The sequence below is a fragment of the Tasmannia lanceolata genome, unplaced genomic scaffold (assembly GCF_043159265.1).
Source record: "Tasmannia lanceolata isolate RefF3 unplaced genomic scaffold, GAP_Taslan_0.1 ptg000002l, whole genome shotgun sequence".
Taxonomy (NCBI): domain Eukaryota; kingdom Viridiplantae; phylum Streptophyta; class Magnoliopsida; order Canellales; family Winteraceae; genus Tasmannia; species Tasmannia lanceolata.
Window position 1 is genome coordinate 98,261 of NW_027518679.1, and position 6,740 is coordinate 105,000.

Below are 6,740 nucleotides of genomic sequence, written 5' to 3' on the forward strand. Positions count from 1 at the left end.
GCATTTTCTTTGCAACCGACCATCAATGCTGCCCAACGGGGCCAGCACGAGCAGTCATCCGCGGTCCCCTGGCCCTGCGCACGTTTGTCTTTGAAACCGAGCATCAATGCCACAGAAAGTGCCGGGGCGCCAGCTGGAGCCATCATCCGACGTGCCATGGCTCTGGTCCCATGGTCTTCGCAACCGAGCATTCGTGACACCCGCGGGGCCAGGACACCAACCCTTCCGACACGAGCATTCGCGCATGTTCTTTGGCCACACAACGGCGCCAGCACGAGCAAACTCATCCGCGGTGCGGTGGCCTTGCACGGCCTTTTGTCTTTGGAACCAACCATCAGTGCCACGGGAAGTGCCGGAGTCCCGGCATCCGCGGTGCCAAGTCATTGCGCCCTTGGTCTCTGCAGCGGGGCATGCCGGGCACTCCCAACCATTGCAAGCAAGCAAGCAAGCAAGAAAGAAAGTAAGTAAGTAAGTAAGTATTACATATAGGGGCGGGACATGCGGGGAGATCTGCGAAACGTGCATTACGGGGCACACGCGTACCTACCGGGGCATACCGACCCCTATTGGGGCACACGTGTGCATATCGGGGCATACCGGGCCTATCGGGGCACACGCGTACATACCGGGGCATACCGAGCCCTACTGGGGCACACGTGCGCATATCGGGGCGTACCAAGCCTATCGGGGCATACGCATGTATCCCAAGGCATGCCGAGTCTATCCGGGCATACGCGTTCATACCGGGGCGTAACGGGCCTATCGGGGCATACTTGGGCATATCCGGGCAAAAAATGCCCAAAACTTGCGCAACCTTGGCAACCGTGGTCCATTCCTCTCTATATGCCTAGCCTTGCCAACCGTGGTCCATTCCTCACTATATGCCATGGCCTTGTGCCCATGGTCTTCCCAAGACAGCGTCCAAGGCCCCCGGAAGGCCAAGGGAGCCCAACCCAGCAATGCCCTGCTATGGCAAGCCGAGGCCAAGCATTCCGGTGCCTATCCGGGCAAAAATGCAATTCCTCTCTATATGCCTAGCCTTGGCAACCGTGGTCCATTCCCCACCATATGCCATGGCCTTGTGCCCATGGTCTTCCCAAGACAGTGTCCAAGGCGCCCGGAAGGCCAAGGGAGCCCAACCCAGCAATGCCCTGCTTTGGCAAGCCAAGGCCAAGCATTCCGGTGCCTAACCTTGGCAACCGTGGTCCTTTCCTCACCATATGCCATGGCCTTGTGCCCATGGTCTTCGCAAGACATCGTCCAAGGCGCCCAAAAGGCCAAGGGAGCCCAACCCAGCAATGCCTTGCTAGGACAAGCCAAGGCCAAGCATTCCGGTGCCTATCCGGGCAAAAACGCCCAAAGCATGCCCATTCCTTAGCCTATCCAGGCAAAAACGCCCAAAATCTGCACATTCTAGTGCCTATCCGGGCAAAAACGCCCACCAGCATGCCACCCTCCTATAGGGTTTGCGCAACCAACCAGCCTAACCACCAGTGGCAACCAAAGGTGCTGTTAGCGACGACTTCTGAAGACGCAACGAGACGCGACGTGTTTGCGCCCAGACGCGACGAGACGATGCGGGATCTGCGCCCAAGAATGCCTAGACCCGTCGACTTGATGCGGGATCAGCTCGCCCAAGCATGCCTAGTGTGCAAGGCCTGTGTGCAAGGCTAGTGTCCAAGGCTAGTGTGCAAGGCTCATGTGGAACGCTAGTGCGCAAGGCTAGTGCCCAAGGCTTGTGTGCCAGGCCCGTGTGCAAGGCTAGTGTCCAGGGCTTGTGTGCATTGCTTGAGTGCAAGGCTTGTGTGCATTGCTCGAGTGCATGGCTTGTGTGCAAGGGTTGTGCGCAAGGCTAGTGTGCGGGGCTTGTGCGCATGGCTAATGTGCACGGCTTGTGTGCATGGCTACCGTGCAAGGCTAGTTTGCATGGCTAGGGTGCAAGGCTCGCATGCGAGGCTAGTGTGCAAGGCTGCGTGCAAGGGAAGCGTGCAGGGCGAGTGTGCGAGGCCACTGTGCACGGCGCCAGCACTAGCGAGCCATCATCCGCGTTGCCATGGCTCGCTTGGCCTTGGCTTGCCAGGCCCCGACACGAGCAATCGCGCATTTTCTTTGCAACCGACCATCAATGCCGCCCAACGGGGCCAGCACGAGCAGTCATCCGCGGTCCCCTGGCCCTGCGCACGTTTGTCTTTGAAACCGAGCATCAATGCCACAGAAAGTGCCGGGGCGCCAGCTGGAGCCATCATCCGACGTGCCATGGCTCGCTTGGCCTTGGCTTGCCGGGCCCCGACACGAGCAATCGCGCATTTTCTTTGCAACCGACCATCAATGCCGCCCAACGGGGCCAGCACGAGCAGTCATCCGCGGTCCCCTGGCACTGCGCACGTTTGTCTTTGAAACCGAGCATCAATGCCACAGAAAGTGCCGGGGCGCCAGCTGGAGCCATCATCCGACGTGCCATGGCTCTGGTCCCATGGTCTTCGCAACCGAGCATTCGTGACACCCGCGGGGCCAGGACACCAACCCTTCCGACACGAGCATTCGCGCATGTTCTTTGGCCACACAACGGCGCCAGCACGAGCAAAATCATCCGCGGTGCGGTGGCCTTGCACGGCCTTTTGTCTTTGGAACCAACCATCAGTGCCACGGGAAGTGCCGGAGTCCCGGCATCCGCGGTGCCAAGTCATTGCGCCCTTGGTCTCTGCAGCGGGGCGCGTCTCGTTGCGTCTTCAGAAGTCGTCGCTAACAGCACCTTTGGTTGCCACTGGTGGTTAGGCTGGTTGGTTGCGCAAACCCTATAGGAGGGTGGCATGCTGGTGGGCGTTTTTGCCCGGATAGGCACTAGAATGTGCAGATTTTGGGCGTTTTTGCCTGGATAGGCTAAGGAATGGGCATGCTTTGGGCGTTTTTGCCCGGATAGGCACCGGAATGCTTGGCCTTGGCTTGTCCTAGCAAGGCATTGCTGGGTTGGGCTCCCTTGGCCTTTTGGGCGCCTTGGACGATGTCTTGCGAAGACCATGGGCACAAGGCCATGGCATATGGTGAGGAAAGGGCCACGGTTGCCAAGGTTAGGCACCGGAATGCTTGGCCTTGGCTTGCCAAAGCAGGGCATTGCTGGGTTGGGCTCCCTTGGCCTTCCGGGCGCCTTGGACACTGTCTTGGGAAGACCATGGGCACAAGGCCATGGCATATGGTGGGGAATGGACCACGGTTGCCAAGGCTAGGCATATAGAGAGGAATTGCATTTTTGCCCGGATAGGCACCGGAATGCTTGGCCTTGGCTTGCCATAGCAGGGCATTGCTGGGTTGGGCTCCCTTGGCCTTCCGGGGGCCTTGGACGCTGTCTTGGGAAGACCATGGGCACAAGGCCATGGCATATAGTGAGGAATGGACCACGGTTGGCAAGGCTAGGCATATAGAGAGGAATGGACCACGGTTGCCAAGGTTGCGCAAGTTTTGGGCATTTTTTGCCCGGATATGCCCAAGTATGCCCCGATAGGCCCGTTACGCCCCGGTATGAACGCGTATGCCCGGATAGACTCGGTATGCCTTGGGATACATGCGTATGCCCCGATAGGCTTGGTACGCCCCGATATGCGCACGTGTGCCCCAGTAGGGCTCGGTATGCCCCGGTATGTACGCGTGTGCCCCGATAGGCCCGGTATGCCCCGATATGCACACGTGTGCCCCAATAGGGGTCGGTATGCCCCGGTAGGTACGCGTGTGCCCCGTAATGCACGTTTCGCAGATCTCCCCGCATGTCCCGCCCCTATATGTAATACTTACTTACTTACTTACTTTCTTTCTTGCTTGCTTGCTTGCTTGCAATGGTTGGGAGTGCCCGGCATGCCCCGCTGCAGAGACCAAGGGCGCAATGACTTGGCACCGCGGATGCCGGGACTCCGGCACTTCCCGTGGCACTGATGGTTGGTTCCAAAGACAAAAGGCCGTGCAAGGCCACCGCACCGCGGATGATTTTGCTCGTGCTGGCGCCGTTGTGTGGCCAAAGAACATGCGCGAATGCTCGTGTCGGAAGGGTTGGTGTCCTGGCCCCGCGGGTGTCACGAATGCTCGGTTGCGAAGACCATGGGACCAGAGCCATGGCACGTCGGATGATGGCTCCAGCTGGCGCCCCGGCACTTTCTGTGGCATTGATGCTCGGTTTCAAAGACAAACGTGCGCAGGGCCAGGGGACCGCGGATGACTGCTCGTGCTGGCCCCGTTGGGCAGCATTGATGGTCGGTTGCAAAGAAAATGCGCGATTGCTCGTGTCGGGGCCCGGCAAGCCAAGGCCAAGCGAGCCATGGCACGTCGGATGATGGCTCCAGCTGGCGCCCCGGCACTTTCTGTGGCATTGATGCTCGGTTTCAAAGACAAACGTGCGCAGGGCCAGGGGACCGCGGATGACTGCTCGTGCTGGCCCCGTTGGGCGGCATTGATGGTCGGTTGCAAAGAAAATGCGCGATTGCTCGTGTCGGGGCCTGGCAAGCCAAGGCCAAGCGAGCCATGGCAACGCGGATGATGGCTCGCTAGTGCTGGCGCCGTGCACAGTGGCCTCGCACACTCGCCCTGCACGCTTCCCTTGCACGCAGCCTTGCACACTAGCCTCGCATGCGAGCCTTGCACCCTAGCCATGCAAACTAGCCTTGCACGGTAGCCATGCACACAAGCCGTGCACATTAGCCATGCGCACAAGCCCCGCACACTAGCCTTGCGCACAACCCTTGCACACAAGCCATGCACTCGAGCAATGCACACAAGCCTTGCACTCAAGCAATGCACACAAGCCCTGGACACTAGCCTTGCACACGGGCCTGGCACACAAGCCTTGGGCACTAGCCTTGCGCACTAGCGTTCCACATGAGCCTTGCACACTAGCCTTGGACACTAGCCTTGCACACAGGCCTTGCACACTAGGCATGCTTGGGCGAGCTGATCCCGCATCAAGTCGACGGGTCTAGGCATTCTTGGGCGCAGATCCCGCATCGTCTCGTCGCGTCTGGGCGCAAACACGTCGCGTCTCGTTGCGTCTTCAGAAGTCGTCGCTAACAGCACCTTTGGTTGCCACTGGTGGTTAGGCTGGTTGGTTGCGCAAACCCTATAGGAGGGTGGCATGCTGGTGGGCGTTTTTGCCCGGATAGGCACTAGAATGTGCAGATTTTGGGCGTTTTTGCCTGGATAGGCTAAGGAATGGGCATGCTTTGGGCGTTTTTGCCCGGATAGGCACCGGAATGCTTGGCCTTGGCTTGTCCTAGCAAGGCATTGCTGGGTTGGGCTCCCTTGGCCTTTTGGGCGCCTTGGACGATGTCTTGCGAAGACCATGGGCACAAGGCCATGGCATATGGTGAGGAAAGGACCACGGTTGCCAAGGTTAGGCACCGGAATGCTTGGCCTTGGCTTGCCAAAGCAGGGCATTGCTGGGTTGGGCTCCCTTGGCCTTCCGGGCGCCTTGGACACTGTCTTGGGAAGACCATGGGCACAAGGCCATGGCATATGGTGGGGAATGGACCACGGTTGCCAAGGCTAGGCATATAGAGAGGAATTGCATTTTTGCCTGGATAGGCACCGGAATGCTTGGCCTTGGCTTGCCATAGCAGGGCATTGCTGGGTTGGGCTCCCTTGGCCTTCCGGGGGCCTTGGACGCTGTCTTGGGAAGACCATGGGCACAAGGCCATGGCATATAGTGAGGAATGGACCACGGTTGGCAAGGCTAGGCATATAGAGAGGAATGGACCACGGTTGCCAAGGTTGCGCAAGTTTTGGGCATTTTTTGCCCGGATATGCCCAAGTATGCCCCGATAGGCCCGTTACGCCCCGGTATGAACGCGTATGCCCGGATAGACTCGGTATGCCTTGGGATACATGCGTATGCCCCGATAGGCTTGGTACGCCCCGATATGCGCACGTGTGCCCCAGTAGGGCTCGGTATGCCCCGGTATGTACGCGTGTGCCCCGATAGGCCCGGTATGCCCCGATATGCACACGTGTGCCCCAATAGGGGTCGGTATGCCCCGGTAGGTACGCGTGTGCCCCGTAATGCACGTTTCGCAGATCTCCCCGCATGTCCCGCCCCTATATGTAATACTTACTTACTTACTTACTTTCTTTCTTGCTTGCTTGCTTGCTTGCAATGGTTGGGAGTGCCCGGCATGCCCCGCTGCAGAGACCAAGGGCGCAATGACTTGGCACCGCGGATGCCGGGACTCCGGCACTTCCCGTGGCACTGATGGTTGGTTCCAAAGACAAAAGGCCGTGCAAGGCCACCGCACCGCGGATGATTTTGCTCGTGCTGGCGCCGTTGTGTGGCCAAAGAACATGCGCGAATGCTCGTGTCGGAAGGGTTGGTGTCCTGGCCCCGCGGGTGTCACGAATGCTCGGTTGCGAAGACCATGGGACCAGAGCCATGGCACGTCGGATGATGGCTCCAGCTGGCGCCCCGGCACTTTCTGTGGCATTGATGCTCGGTTTCAAAGACAAACGTGCGCAGGGCCAGGGGACCGCGGATGACTGCTCGTGCTGGCCCCGTTGGGCGGCATTGATGGTCGGTTGCAAAGAAAATGCGCGATTGCTAGTGTCGGGGCCTGGCAAGCCAAGGCCAAGCGAGCCATGGCAACGCGGATGATGGCTCCAGCTGGCGCCCCGGCACTTTCTGTGGCATTGATGCTCGGTTTCGAAGACAAACGTGCGCAGGGCCAGGGGACCGCGGAGGACTGCTCGTGCTGGCCCCGTTGGGCGGCATT